We start from the raw sequence: 15,803 nt of genomic DNA, 5'->3' as shown, positions 1-15,803 counted from the left end.
TTCATGGCTGCAATCACCATCTGCAGTGATATTGGAGCCCCCCAAAATTAAGTCTCTCACTGTTTCCATTGTTTCCCCATCTATTTGCCATGAAGTGATGGGACCTGATGCCATGATCTTAGTTTTCTGCATGTTGAGTTTTCAGCCAACTTTTTCACACTCCTCTTTCACTTTTCATCAAGAGGCTCTTTAGTTCTTCTTTGCTTTCTGCCATAAGGGTGGTGTCATCTGCATATCTGAGGTTATTGATATTTCTCTTGGCAATCTTGATTCCAGCTTGTGCTTCATCGAGTCCAGCATTTCTCATGATTGTACTCTGCATAAATGTTAAATAATCAGGGTGTCAATATACAGCCTTGATATACTCCTTTTCCAATTTTGAACCAGTTGTTGTTCCATGTCCAGTTCTAACTGTTGCTTCTTGACATGCATACAGATTTCTCAGGAGGCAGGTCAGATGGTCTGATATGCCCATCTCCTGAAGAATTTTGCAGAGTTTGTTGTGATCTGCACAGTCAAAGGCTTTGGCATAGTCAATAAAGCAGAAGTAGGTGTTTTTTGGAACGTTCTTGCTTTTTCAATGATCCAAAGGATGTTGGCAATTTGATCTCTGGTTCCTCTGCCTTTTCTAAATCCAGCTTAAACATCTGGAAGTTCACGGTTCATGTACTGTTGAAGCCTGACTTGGGGAATTTTGAGCATTACTTTACTAGCATGTGAGAAGAGCGTAGTTGTGCAGTAGTTTGAGCATTCTATGGCATTGCCTTTGGGATTGGAATGAAAACTGACTTTTTTCCAATCTTGTGGCCACTGCTGAGTTTTCCAAATTTGCTGGCATATTGAGTGCAGCACTTTCACAGCATCATCTTTCAGGATTTGAAATAGCTCAACTGGAATCCCATCACCTCCACTAGCTTTGTTCATAGTAATGCTTCCTAAGGCCCACTTGACTTCCCATTCCAGGATATCTGTCTCTAGGTGAGTGATCATGCCATCATGATTATCTGGGTTGTGAAAGTTTTTTTGGTACAGTTCTTCTGTGTATTCTTGCCACCTCTTCTTAATATCTTCTGCTTCTTGGTCCATACCATTTCTGTCCTTTATCGAGCCCATCTTTGCATGAAATGTTCCCTTGGTATCTCTAATTTTCTTGAAGAGATCTCTAGTTTTTCCCATCCTATTGTTTTCCTCTATTTCTTAGCATTGATTACTGAGGAAGGCTTTCTTATCTCTCCTTGCTATTCTTTGGAACTCTGCATTCAAATGGATATATCTTTCCTTTTGTCCCTTGCCTTTCTCTTCTTTTCTCAGCTATTTGTATGGCCTCCTCAGACAACTGTTTTGCCTTTTTTGCATTTCTTTTTCTTGGGTATGAAAAATTAGCACAGGTGGAAGGAGTATCTAGTGTTGCTACTGTAATTTTTTTATTCCTGGTGGTAGTGTTGTGATTGTTTTTACCCCCCTCCCTTTATAGTAATGAAATTTTAGGATTTTCCTAAGAATTAAATCAGATAGTCCAGGTGAAGTTTATGGCATCTCATTCAATAAGTGTTATCTGCTATTGTTATTGATATGTACATTTTCAGCTATAATGTACTGGTGTATGTATAATTCTCATGTTGGCTGGGATTGGAATATTGTCAGAATAAAAGGGAGTAGAAGCAAAGTCATGTAGAAAGGCCTTCCATAGGATTAACACGTAATATTTATTTCTGTATTTAAATTCATTGAGGACACTAACCTTAACACAGTGACTATTAGTAGCAGTATACATAAGTGACCTTGTTGTATAAATAGGGGAGAACAGTTTATTGTCAGCGTATGAATTTTATGTAGCAAGCAATTCTGCAAGGATTGAGTGCAACCAAAGGAGCTCCTCATTTGGGGGCTTATAATGTTATTTCACATAGCACAATGGCAAACCCCTAACCAAATTATCATTAAGTTAAGTTTGAGTCCAAGTAGATTACTTTTTACTGTATTCTGTACTTTAGGTCACCTCAAATCTCCAGAAGTTGATGTTTGGGGAAAAAAGAAACATTAATTCACACTTACAATGCAGAGTAAAAGGATAATAAAAGTATCTCATAGTTGAATTCTTTCATGTCTGAACAGTAAGTAAGAAAATTCTTGACAGAAAGCACCTATGGAAAAAAAAAAAAAAAGCTGAAGCACCGTAGTTGGTTGAAAGAGACTTTTTGTTTGGAGATTAAAACTTGACTAAATTCAGAGAAAGAATAGTTTAGGATAGGGATAGGTGTGAAAGCATGAGAGGTTGGTCAGTGGTCCCTGATGCCTTTGAGCTAGTCAGTAGTTAAATTTAATATAATCTATATGATTAATTTTTTTAAATAATTTGATTATTAGAGAAAACTGTTATGTAATTTTCCTACCACTTATTTTTTGTTATAAACCCATTATAACTTTAAACAGTAAGAAAAAGTTTTCTTTCAAGTGAGGGTTAAAAATTAGAATTAGTTTCTAAGAAAAGTTAAAGAATACATGTGTATGTGTATATAATTCAGAAGTAGGAAATTAGATATTCTACTGCATTTAAATAATATATGATACTTTTAGTTCCTTATCTAATTTCAGTCTTATACTTTAGACAAATTCTAGATATTCTTTATTGAATATAAACAACAATTAAATATCTACTTCCTCAGAAGAGGAGAAAAAAGGTGACTTTTCTCTAGATTAATCACTTTTATAACTCCATCCTAACTTAATATTGGGCTTCCCTTGTGGCTCAGCTGGTAAAGAATCCACCTGCAATACGGAAAACCTAGATTAAAACATGTATTATCAATAATTAGCTTTTTTGATCTAAGCATTTAGTCTGTACTCTGAATAGTACCATGTCAGTATATTTTATACTGTTCATTTCTCTAGGACTATGCTTGTTTAAATTATTGTTGGATGTTGATACCAACCATACACGGCTGAGGACTTAATGCATGCTGCCATGCTTCTCTGCCTTTCAGAATCAAAAATCAAAGTCTTTCACTCATGTCCCATTGATATACTATACGCAATGTCTCATCTACCTAATAAGTCGTTATTATTCTCTCTAGTATAACTTTTGATTTTCTCATTACATATTCTCAGCTGCTAATTGGAAGCAATTGCTCACATTGAATTCACATACTGGGCTGCCACATTACATAATTCCTGGGTGCACCATTGTCCCCCTGGGATTGTGCGGTCCACAACCTGCCTGGCACACATGGCAGCCATGTATTACCTTCATTGCGCAAACATAAGCAAATTAAATTTTTGATATTTATGTTTACTATTTAGAGCTTGCTAATTACTTCATATATGTTAGCTTTTGCATAAAGATCCAAGATTTACTTTCATGAACTCAGATGCTGTAAATATAGTCAGTATTCACATTTGTTTTTTTCTGAAACTATATAGTTATTTCTGAACCACAGGAAGCACTTGAGAATATAAAGATCTGTATTCAAGAATTTCATCACAAAAGGTTAAAGTTTCTAACTTGATTTAGAGAACAAACTTAAGAGACTTAACTGGAAATGTAAATAGTTTTGGCCGATTTACAGTGCAGTGTTTTCAGTTGTAAAGTTGGCTAGCTATGTAGGCGGAAACTGTAGGAGTTGTGATAGTCAGTATATTACAACATTTTGCCACTTCTTGACTTTTCTACATTTTTAACAATCATTGTAGCAATGCCTTAAGTTTCTGGAATGCTCTTCTCCCACAGTAGTTTCCAAAGAGCTAATTTTTGTTCATTAATTACCAAACTCTGTGTGATAAGCAACGAGAAGCGATGGGAAGATGAAGAAAAAAAGAAACCCTAGAAGGTCACCTTGACTTTGTTAGCATTGCCCTCAATATGCAGAGGCAGCCCAGATATTTTGCTTCTCTGCATTATGTTTCTCAAATCCTCTTGCTTGTAAAATTCAAATCTATTATAGCTATTTCACTCGCTCCATTTTTTTTCTCAATTCCTTTTAGTAAAGGCCTGATAGAAATAAGCCTTTATATTTATTAGGTTTATGAAAAATAATAACTGCTCTGAATATACTAATGCCTTTTTTTAAAGGATCCTTTTAAACTTCTATTTTTTTTGTCCTACTGATGTCCTACTTTGATGAATGGACTGAATATTAGCTGATAATAAGCCATAGAAATGTTTCAGTCCCAGACCTTTTGAATGATAGTATTGCTTAATTCCTCCCTGTGTTTCTCATTTCCTGATCCAGATAGTGAATATTGGGAGTGCATGCATGGTACACATGATAAGCCCTCAGTAAACACTTGTGATGGAGCACAGTGACATGTGTTCCAACCCTGGAGGATGAACCCAGCTTTGTGTGTTTCCTCCATCAATCACTAGCTGTGTAAACTTTCACAGTCCCTTAAACTTTCTGAACTTTAGACTGCTCATAGGAATATAAAGTTCTTGCCTTGCCCGTCTTACAAAGGGTTATGTGGGTTAAATTATTTAACGTTCTTGAACAAATTTAGACCAGTAAAGTACCATATGAATTTAAGGAAGAGAGTGATTGAATACTTATAACTGAATTAAGGGGACAGTTATTATTTAAAAGCTTCCTTGTTTCAAGTCATTGAGTGAAATAAATTGGTGTCTCTGAATCTTACATAATCATCTCCATCAGTGTTAAGACAGTTTACCAAGTAAATAAAGATAAAAAGGAGACCATGTCTAGAACTAGGTAAGACTGATGAGGTGGTTGACAAAGGCCTCTCATTTCTTTGAAAATTTTTTATTGTGCTGATCCTAAGATAGGCAAATGGTTTAGCAAAATCTGGTTGGATCTTGGTGTCTGAAACAACTGGGCCATGGACAACGTATAGAACGCATAATGTAAAGACTGAATACTGAGTTGTCTTGGAAGACCCTGTACTGATGTTATGTAATGGTTTTCTGCTGCCTCCTCAATTCCACATGATAGATTAAAAATTAGGAGACTTTTAGAAATGTGCATTAAAGACTTCTAACAATAGGTAGAGGCTGGATACAAGAAGCATAATGAGATAGAGAAAGTTTAGAATGTTGTGCTTAGTAGCTCAGTCATGTCTGACTCTTTGTGGCTGCATGGACTGCAGCCTACCAGGCTCCTCTGTCCATAAAATTTTCCAGGCAAGAATTTTGGAGCAGGTTGCCACTTCCTACTCCAGGGGATCTTCCTCACCCAGGGATCAAAACCACGTCTCTTGAGTTAGCAAGTTCTTTACCACTAGCATCACCTGGGAAGCCCAAGATTTAGAATATTAAGCCTTTTTTGAACATAAAAGGCAATATTGCCTAGTTCTCCAGTGAATTGTTTTGGTAGCTCTAGTAAAAATCGGTGACTGGCTTCCTTTGAAGTGATCGCAGCACTAGAAATTGAAGGAACATATGAAGTGTCTTTAGACTAGACAATAAATTTTTAAAAAGACCCATGGGGGAAAAGAGTACATCCAAATAGCTTTTGAGAAAGGAAAGTATAAATCATTTTTTACATGGAGCTACTCAATTTACTACATTTTAACCTGTTTTATCTTTTTTTGAAAAATATACCTAAAACATACTTTATGGATTCAATATAATAATCTGATCTCTATTAAGTCAAAATATCTCTCTTAGAATTATAAATAATTTACTCATTAATGCTTATATTATTCTTTGTCATCTTCCTCCTAATTGCCATGTGTATGAATTATGGGTAGATTTAAATAATTCTAATTTTCCTTTATGCTTATGATGCTTTCAGACTTCCATGAGTAGGATATATAGAAAAAGAAATTTGAGATGTTGTTGCCAGAAATTAGGGAAAGGATAATGGGCAAGTTAAAAATAAGATGCACTTAACATTCATGGATGCCTTCATTTATTCATTAAATAAATTTTTATTGTATGCCAAATATGAGACAGATACCATACTGACAGTGTTAAGTGAATCATGGCTACTTAATGAGGAAAATACACACTGCAAAACAAATTTAGAGTAAGATCAGGGTGCCCACATGGCTTCTCTTGTTACTGCATTTTGGTGGATGGCATGTTAGTACAGGGGCTCTGAAGCACTGTTCCATGGGCATGCATGCTCTGAGCCCCCAAATTATCTGGAGGACAAGAGCACAGAGTGGGATTTAAAATACCTTCTGAAAGGTTCCAACCAGAGAAAATCATTTAGCAGTGAGTGGATAAGATAGTAAGGCAGTGTGGAATGCTGGTGTTTACTACTTTTTTGGGCTTCCTGGTGGCTCAGATGGTGAAGAATATGCCTACAGTGCAGTAAACCTAGGCTCGATCTTTGGGTCGGAAGATCCCCTGGAGAAGGGAATGGCTATCCACTCCAGTATTCTTGCCTGGAGAATTCCATGAATAGAGGAGCCTGGTGGGCTACAGTGTATGGGGTTGCAAAGAGTTAGACATGACTGAGCAGCTAACACTTTCACTTTCTCAAGGGTTCCAACCATTAAAGTCTTTTAACAATGAGTGGATAAGATGTTGTGAAATACTGGGAAGAATAAGAATTAGGAATCAGAGGAAACTGGGCTCAGATTCCATGTGTAGCCCCTACAAACTCATTGACATTGAGAAGGCTACAAAGATTCCTGAACAGCTTTGTATTTTAAAGTAGAGATAAAAATACCTACTTCTCAAGCTCATTATGTAACATGCTGCATAGTTCCTGGCACATGGCAGGCAATTAATAAATATTAATTTCCTTATTACTAGATACTTTGATGGGTATTCAATTCTCAATATATCCATAGACTTAAATAGCCAAGAAAGTACTAAAGTCTTCTTCCTCATCTCTGCTATTAAGTGTGAAATTTGTTTTCTTCACTCATTTGGATTTCACTTCACTATGGATCTTCTTTTCTAGGCTTCAAAGATTCTTTCAAATGAGCTGTGGCTTTATACATATTAGAATATGAAGGCATTTAGACCATTCTTTTAGTAATGTACAGAATGTGTCTTGCTGGTTTCCTTAATGCTTAGTTGTTGGGGCCTTAAATTACTATGAAGATAAAATTTTCACAGCTAATGAAACAGAATCAGTTCAATTCAGTTCAGTCACTCAGTCATGTCCGACTCTTTGTGACCCCATGAATTGCAGCACGCCAGGCCTCCCTGTCCATCACCAACTCCCAGAGTTCACTCAAACTCATGTCCATCAAGTCGGTGATGCCATCCAGCCATCTCATCCTCTGTCATCCCCTTTTCCTCCTGCCCCCAATCCCTCCCAGCATCAGAGTCTTTTCCAATGAGTCAACTCTTCGCATGAGGCAGCCAAAGTACTGGAGTTTCAGCTTTAGCATCATTCCTTCCAAAGAACACCCAGGGTTGATCTCCTTTAGAATGGACTGGTTGGATCTCCTTGCAGTCCAAGGGACTCTCAAGAGTCTTCTCCAACACCACAGTTCAAAAGCATCAATGAAACTGAATAGGTGAAAGTACATAGAAAACTCTCCAGAAATAAAACCATCACTTGGTCATCTGACACCTGTAGGAAGATGTAGTAGTAACAGGCTGTTCTAGTCACTGGGGACTAGGAAATAAAGAAATAAGATTGCTTTCTGATGAGTGAATGTAAAGCAACTATTATATATGAGCTCAGTCAACTAAGAAAGATTCGTAGAGCAAGAGTTTACTTGAAAGTATTGGCATTTTTATTTAAAAAGGAAGGAGAGAAGGATGGAGGGAGGGAAGGATGGAGGAAGAAAAGAAATAGACATTATAGCAATTGAAAATAAAAATTGGTGGCTTAGTAAGAGAATGCCTGCCAAGCACCTCTTGCTCCATCTTTAGGGAGTGGTGATATGACACCTGAATCATGATTTCTTTTTTAAAAATTATGTCCCAATAATGCCATGAAAATAGCCATTAAAATCATCTACTTATTTCCATCCTCATCAGAAAGCTTCCAATTATAATTTGGTTATGAATTATTAGCTTGCATATTGTTGTTAATCAGTCACTCAGTCGAGTACGACTCTGTGACTCGTGGACTGCAGCACGCCAGGTTTCCCGGTCCTTCACCATCTCCTGGAGTTTGCAAACTCATGTCCATTGAGTCGATGATGCCATCCAACCATGTCATCCTGTGTTGTCTCTTCTCTTCCTGCCTTCAATCTTTCCCAGCATCAAGGTCTTTTCCAATCAGTCAGCTCTTCACATCAGGTGGCCAAAGTAATGGAGCTTCAGTTTTAACATCAGTCCTTCCAATGAGTATTCAGGGTTAATTTCCTTTAGGATTGACTGGTTTGATCTCCTTGAGGTCCAAGGGACTCTCAAGAGTCTTCTCCAGCACCACAGCTCGAAGGCATCAATTCTTCAGGGCTCAGCTTTCTTTATGGTCCAAGTTTCACATCCATACATGACTACTGGGAAAACCATAGCTTTGACTATATGAACCTTTGTAGGCAAAGCTTGCATATAGGCCAATGGAATATCTGGTCTACTCTAAAACATTTCTCATTATAAATTCATGGCCTGGCATTGTGATTTTAAAGTGTTAGTCTCTTGGAAATCTGATTACCTGTGTACTTTCTCCCATGGATGAATAATTGAATTTTCAAGTCCACAAGCTGCAGACCAGATACTGGGAAAGGGCAATGTAATCACAAGCTAAGGAGGCTAGTTTATCTGGAGAGCCAGCTACTTTCCCCAGACATCTTTGCCAGCACCTTTCCATTCAAAACTAAGCCATTCTATCCTGGACTCAACTAGAATGGCTGAATTCACACTTGATTTTCAAGGATCGGATAGAGAAATTTAGCCTCTTACTCTATTTATTAAAAATGCATAGTTAGAAAACCTATGGGACCTTGAGTTTGGCAGATTTTTTAATTTAGAATACCAAAGGCAAAATTTTTGAGAGAAAGAATTGATCAGCTGGACCTTATTAAAATTAAAATTTTCTATTCTATGAAAGTCACTGTCAAGAGAATGTATAGTCTCCTACAGATTTGAAGAAAATATTTGCGAATGAAACAACTGATGTTATAAAATTTATGAAGAAGTTTTCAAACTCAACAATAGGAAAATAAACAGCTCAGTTAAAAAGATGAGCCAAAAAAAAAAAAAAAAGATGAGCCAAATCTCTTAACAGATACCTCACCATTGAGGATACACAGGCATCTGAAGATGCTCCATTTTAGACATCATCAGGGAAATACAAATTAAAAGTACAATACAATGCCACTATACATCTATTAGAACTTTTAGAATTCAGAAAACTGACAGTATGAAATGCTGATAAGGTTGTAGAGCAACAGGAGCTCTCATTCACTGCTGGCAGGAATGCAAAAGGGTATAGCCGCTTTGGAAGATGGTTTAAAGGTTTCTTATAAAACTAAATATATTCTTACCATGTAATCTAAAGATCATGTTCCTTGGTATTTATCCAGAGCAGTTGAAGACTTATATCTACACAATACTGTGCACATGGATGTTTATAACAGCTTTATTTGTAATTGTCAAAACTTGAAGGTAACCAAGATGTCTTTCAGTAGGTGAATGGATAAATAAACTGTGGTACTTCCAAACAATGGAATGTAACTGTGCACTTAGAAGAAGTATATATCACTCAAGAAATACAGGGATAGACCTTAAATTCATATTACTCAGTCAAAGAAGCTGGTTTGAAAAAACTCCATACTGTATTATTCCAACTCTGCGACATTCTGTAGAAAGCAAAACTACGAAAGTAGTGGAACGACTCGTGGCTGCCAGTGACTGGGGAGAGGCAAAGATAGACAGACACGGAAGACTTTTAGAGCAGTGAGACTACTCTGCATGACACTCTGCTGCTGCTGCTGCTGAGTCGCTTCAGTCGTGTCCGACTCTGTGCGACCCCAGAGACGGCAGCCCACCAGGCTCCCCCATCCCTGGCATTCTCCAGGCAAGAACACTGGAGTGGGTAGCCATTTCCTTCTCCGATGCATGAAACTGAAAAGTGAAAGTGAAGTCGCTCAGTCGTGTCCGACTCTTTGCGACCCCATGGACTGCAGCCTACCAGGCTCCTCCGTCCATGGGATTTTCTAGGCAGGAGTACTGGAGTGGGGTGCCATTTCCTTCTCTGATATGATACTCTTAAGTTTGTCTAAACTCATAGAATGTACAATACCAAGAATGAATCCTAGTATAAACTGTGGACTTTGGGTGATAATGACATGTTGGTTTACGTTCACCAGTTGTAACAGATGTACCCCTCTGGTGGGGTTTGTTGATAATGCTGGAGGCTCCAGGGAGGCAGTGCAGGGAGTATGGGGGAAATTCCTGCTTCTTCTTCTCATTTTTTCTGTGAACATAAAATTAAAGTTAGTTTTAAAAAATAGAGAGTGAGATGAATTGAGAGTAACATTGAATCATATACATTACCATATGTAAAATAGCACACGGAGCTCCACCCGGTGCATTGTGACTACTTAAAGGGGTGGGATGGGGTGGGGAGGTGGGAGGGAGGTTCAAGAGGGCAGGGACATACGTATACCTATGGCTGATTCACACTGTTGTACGGCAGAAACCAACACTGTACTGTAAAGTGGTTATCCTCCAGCTAAAAATAAATTTAAAAAAGAATAAAATAAAAACTGACTAGTTTTAAAAGCATGAAATTTCAGTTTTTCCATTATCAATTAATTCATCATTAAGTTATACTAATTTATCGATTTAAGTATCATTTTAGTTTGCCTGTTCATTTTTGGCAAAAATTTGCCCAAATAACTGGATTTCCATTGTATTGAAAGTTATCAGCATTGTTTTATCAAGGAAAATGCTTCATCTTGATGGAAGAATGCAAAACACCTCCTGGCTCTTAAATTGAATGATTTGGTTCAAAAATATTGCCTAACTGAATTTGAAGTCAGGAATTTTTTCTTCAGTCACTCTAGTTTTAATTCCATTTTTTAATGCTCTTGATAGACTCTAAATTCCTTCTTCTAAGTAACCTAAATATATTAGATAAAATCATTAATGGTAGACTCTGTCCAAAAGTCAACATGGGTAAATAATCCTTATAAAATTATAAATGTATTTTATATATAGATAATAGGCAATGCAATTTTTAAAGATTATTTCAAGTGATTCTTCTTTGTATACCTGTCCTTCCTAAGATAGCATATTCTTGGATATATTCTTAGGTTTCTTATGGTACCTATGAAATTTAAATTTAAATATACTTATTAACCATGTGGTATTTGTGTGTGTATGTGTGTGAGTAATGTTATTCATGCTTTAAAAACAAGGAAATCCTACCATTTGTGACAACATGGATGGAGGTGGAGAACATTATGCTAAGTGAAATAGGCCATACATGTAAAACAAATAGTCTGTGATCTCACTCGCTTCTACTCTTTGAAGAATCTAAACTAGTACAACCTCACAGAAGCAGAGAGTAGAATGGTTGCTAGGGTTGGAGGGAGGAAGAAATAGGGGGAGATTGGTCAAAAGTGCACAAAGTTCTTCATGATAAATAAGTTCTAGAGATTTAATATACAGCATGGAGACCAGACTTAACAGTACTGAACTGTATACTTGAAATTTGCTGATAGGGTAAATCTTAGGAAAGAAGAAATGAAGGGAGGGAGGGAAAGGAAGGGAAAGGAAAGGAAAAAAGAAAAGAGTAAGTAAAGTGATGGGTTAATTAGCTTGCTTTTGGTGATCTTTTCACAATGTATATGAATATAAAAACTCAAGTGGTACATCGTGAATATATACCGTTTTTTTGGTTAGTTGCTGCTGCTGCTGCTGCTAAGTTGCTTCAGTCGTGTCCAACTCTGTGCGACCCCATAGACGGCAGCCCACCAGGCTCCCCCGTCCCTGGGATTCTCCAGGCAAGAACACTGCAGTGGGTTGCCATTTATACCTCAGTAAAATCTAGCAGTCGAAAGGTCATCTTGACTTGCCCAATGGCTTTGTTCATAAGGAATTTCCTGTAGCATTTTCTTCCTCCTGGAGTTGTTAGAGTAGAGTGTGTGTCCTTCCCTAAGCACTGACTTCAGCTGCCACAGTAACTGAAATCTAGTTTCCAAAGTGGTGAGTAATGCCCTGTAGTCAAATGAAGCAAGAGATCTTTAACAGTTGAAGGACTGTGAACAATTCTGTTTACACAGCATCTCTTGCTGTGAATGCAGATATGAGCAAGAAGGGCACTGCGTTCCTGAGCTGGGAAGGGGAGTGAGTGGGCTTACTGAGGGGATGCCCTGTGTGCTTCCTTCCACAGGGAGTGAGGGAGATGCTGCCAGAGCGGGGCACCCTTGGGTCCTCTGACTGGCATGGCGTGTTCTGCTCAGCCAGAGGACAAGAGCCCATGAAAGCGATAGGGGAGCGAGGGAAGGAGTGTCAGTCATTTTCCAGAAGAAAATGGAGAGACAAGGAGGGGAACAGCCACTGTCAATTTGGAGGATAATGAGAGTGACCTTGACGGAGAGAAAAGACCTTTGTTATACTTAATCATCATTAAGAATGCATGGTTATATTCTCAAGAGAATGAATACAGAAGTACAGTCTTAGGGACACCACATACACAGCCAGCCGCCTGCTGCAAGTTTCCATTTTGACTCAGTATATATACAGCTAGCCTAGTGGTCATGTATGGATGTGAGAGCTGGACTATAAAGAAAGCTGAGTGCAGAAGAATTGATGCTTTTGAACTGTGCTGTTGGAGAAGACTCTTGAGAGTCCCTTGGACTGCAAGGAGATCCAACTAGTCCATCCTAAAGGAGATCAGTCCTGGGTGTTCATTGGAAGGACTGATGCTGAAGCTGAAGCTCCAATACTTTGGCCACCTCATGCAAAGAGCTGACTCATTGGAAAAGACCCTGATGTTGGGAAAGATTGAGGGCAGGAGGAGAATGGGACAATAGAGGATGAGATGGTTGGATGGCATCACCGACTCGATGGACATGGGTTTGGGTGGACTCCGGGAGTTGGTGATGGACAGGGAGGCCTGGCGTGCTGCAGTTCATGGGGTCGCAAAGAGTTGGACACGACTGAGTGACTGAACTGAAGTGAACTGAGCCTAGCCACCTCCCTTTCTCTCTCTCCTCTCCATAAACCCTGCGCAGGTTGCTTCTGCTGTAGCAGCAGCTCCACCCCAATCTCAGGTGACGGAGCCATTTAGTTTCCCAAGACAAAGACCTAGTCCTCGTTCTTTCCTCTTCTTATTTCTTCCCGTCAGATCCAGCTGGTCTCTGTTTTATGTCCCTTTCCTGCATTCCTACTGCCATGCTGTAATTTGAGCTGTTAACATTTTGATTCTGATCTATAGTATTATCCTCCTTGTCCATCTGGTTCTAATCTTGCCCCCTGTATTAGATTTCTGTTGCTGCTGTGACAAATGATCATATATTTAGGGTTTGAGACAACATGAATTTGTCATGGTTACCAACACTCATCTGGCTAAAATTAAGATGGGAGCAGTGTTGCTTTCCTTTATGGGATCCCTAGTGTTACTGAACCAAACTTTGGTCCACTTGTCCTTGTGCGGTAAAGCCAGTCTGCTGATACTGGGCTGTGGTGAAAGAAAGTGTGTACCACACAAAGTGTTGCCCTGCAACACTTATTTCAGGGCACCAAGCAAGGTGTTTAGGACTTTTAGGGCTCAAAATACCTAAACTCTCTGATGGGTTTCAGCAAAGCATTTTAAAGCTATGGTTTTCCAGTAGTCATGTATGGATATGAGAGTTGGACTATAAAGAAAGCTGAACATTGAAGAACTGATGCTTTTGCACTGTGGTGTTGGAGAAGACTCTTGAGAGTCCCTTGGACTGCAAGGAGATCCAACCAGTCCATCCTGAATATCAGTCCTGAAATCAGTCCTGAATATCTTTGGAAGGACTGATGCTGAAGCTGAAACGCCAGTACTTTGGCCACCTGATGTGAAGAACTGACTCATTGGAAAAGACCCTGATGCTGGGAAAGATTGAGGGCAGGAGGAGAAGGGGACAACAGAAGATGAGACGGTTGGATGGCATTGCCGACTCAATGGACATGAGTTTGAGTAAACTCTGGGAGTTGGTGATGGGCAGGGAGGCCTGGCGTGCTGCAGTCCATGGGGTCACATAGAGTCAAACAGGACTGAGTTGACCAAACTGAACTGAACTGAAGGGAGGGTCATCCAGGGTATGTGATCAGCTCGAGCAGTTCTCTCCTTGGTTGATAGTGAGGTAGCAAGGTGGTGTCACGGGTGTTAACATTATCAATCCTCAGGCTCCAGTAATCTGGGTGAAGTGCTGGTGGTCATCAAGTCATTCACTTCTTCCTTTTGGTGGAGGTTTTGTCATACGTAAAACAACTCAGGAAATGTGTGTCAGATACTGTTATCTAGGTACCTCAGGAAAGAACTGAAGATTTTGCGACTGCCATATGGCTGATTTACTGTTTAAATTGTTACCGACTCTCCTGGCCCAACTGCTACTTTTGTTACTACATGTTTACATCCTTTCAGTTGTTAATTCTTGAGCCAGGCTTTTGTGACTCAGGAAACGCCTGTGGGTGCTCAGTCGTGTCCAGCTCTTTGCAGCTCCGTGAACTGTAGCCCACCAGACTCCTCTGTCCATGGGATTTTTCAGGCAAGAATACTGGAGTGGGCTGCCATTTCCTACTGCAGGGCATCTTCCTGACCCAGGGATTGAACCGTCATCTCTTGTGTCTCCTGCATTGACTGGCAGGTTCTTTACCAGCTGCGCTACCTGGGAAGCCCCAGAGGACACCTAGGAGACTGCAACTTTTCTACTAGCGGGAGGCAGGGAGAGGACATGGGGGAAAGGTCTGTCCTGAGAAGGCCCCAGGGGGTCCGCCTTGGTTACACTAGGGGAGAATCTGTTTCCTTGCCTTTTCATTTCCAGAAGCCAGTCATTTCGGCTCATGTTTTCTTTCCTCCATGTTCAAAGCCACCAACTTCTCTTCCCGGTTGGTCATTTGCTCCTATGATCGTGTATCTCGAGACTATCTTCCTCTGTCTACCTCTTCCGTTTTTAAGGACCCTTTTCATTACATTGGGTGGGCCCACTTAGATCCAACATAATTTCCCCCATCTGAAGATACTTAACTGCATCTGCAAAGTCCCTTTTGCTGTGCAAGGAAGTCTGTTTACAGGTTTAAGAGATGAGGATTTGAACATCTTTGGGGGCCATATTCTGCCTACCACACTCCTTTTATCCTTCATAATCATAATCCTTCATAATTCCTCACCTTCATAATCACCTCCATGGTGGTTGAGAGCATTGACTTGCTTTATCAGATTCTTGCTTTATCAGATTCCACCTGAATGATGGTGTATCTGTACTGAACCTCTGTTATGAGTTTCTTGTCTGTAAATGAGTTTCCCTCTTGCTTAACATATTGCATAGATTATGGTACACATTCAACACTATTGTAGCTTTTTCTGATAACAGTATTGTCATCATGGCCATCAGTATCATGTTAATTAGCGGTTTCCTTACCTCCCTCTACATCTGTTAGCCTGTTTAGCAGATCCGCCGTGTCTCATTCAGATTATGTGTTTTTCATGTTCATCTTATATATTCTGAGATGGGGCCCCACAATACGTGCTCAACTCATTCATGGTTTTTAGTTCATTCAATAAATGACCTTTGAATAAAGTAATCAAGTAAAAGAGAACTATCTGCCTATTTCATAGTCTAACACACATATTTTACATGTGTCAAATGTCTTCTCATAATTCTCTAACTGCCTCCACTTTCATGTTCTATGTTAAGCTCATGTCACTGGAGCTTTACTCCATGCTTCACATTGGTTTTCTTCTAGCAAATTTTGCATGTGTACATTATCTCAGATATGACCTTCTGGATTT

This window comes from Capricornis sumatraensis, chromosome 11 (genome assembly GCF_032405125.1).
Source record: "Capricornis sumatraensis isolate serow.1 chromosome 11, serow.2, whole genome shotgun sequence".
NCBI classification, from domain to species: Eukaryota; Metazoa; Chordata; class Mammalia; order Artiodactyla; family Bovidae; genus Capricornis; species Capricornis sumatraensis.
This window is presented reverse-complemented; position numbering follows the sequence as displayed.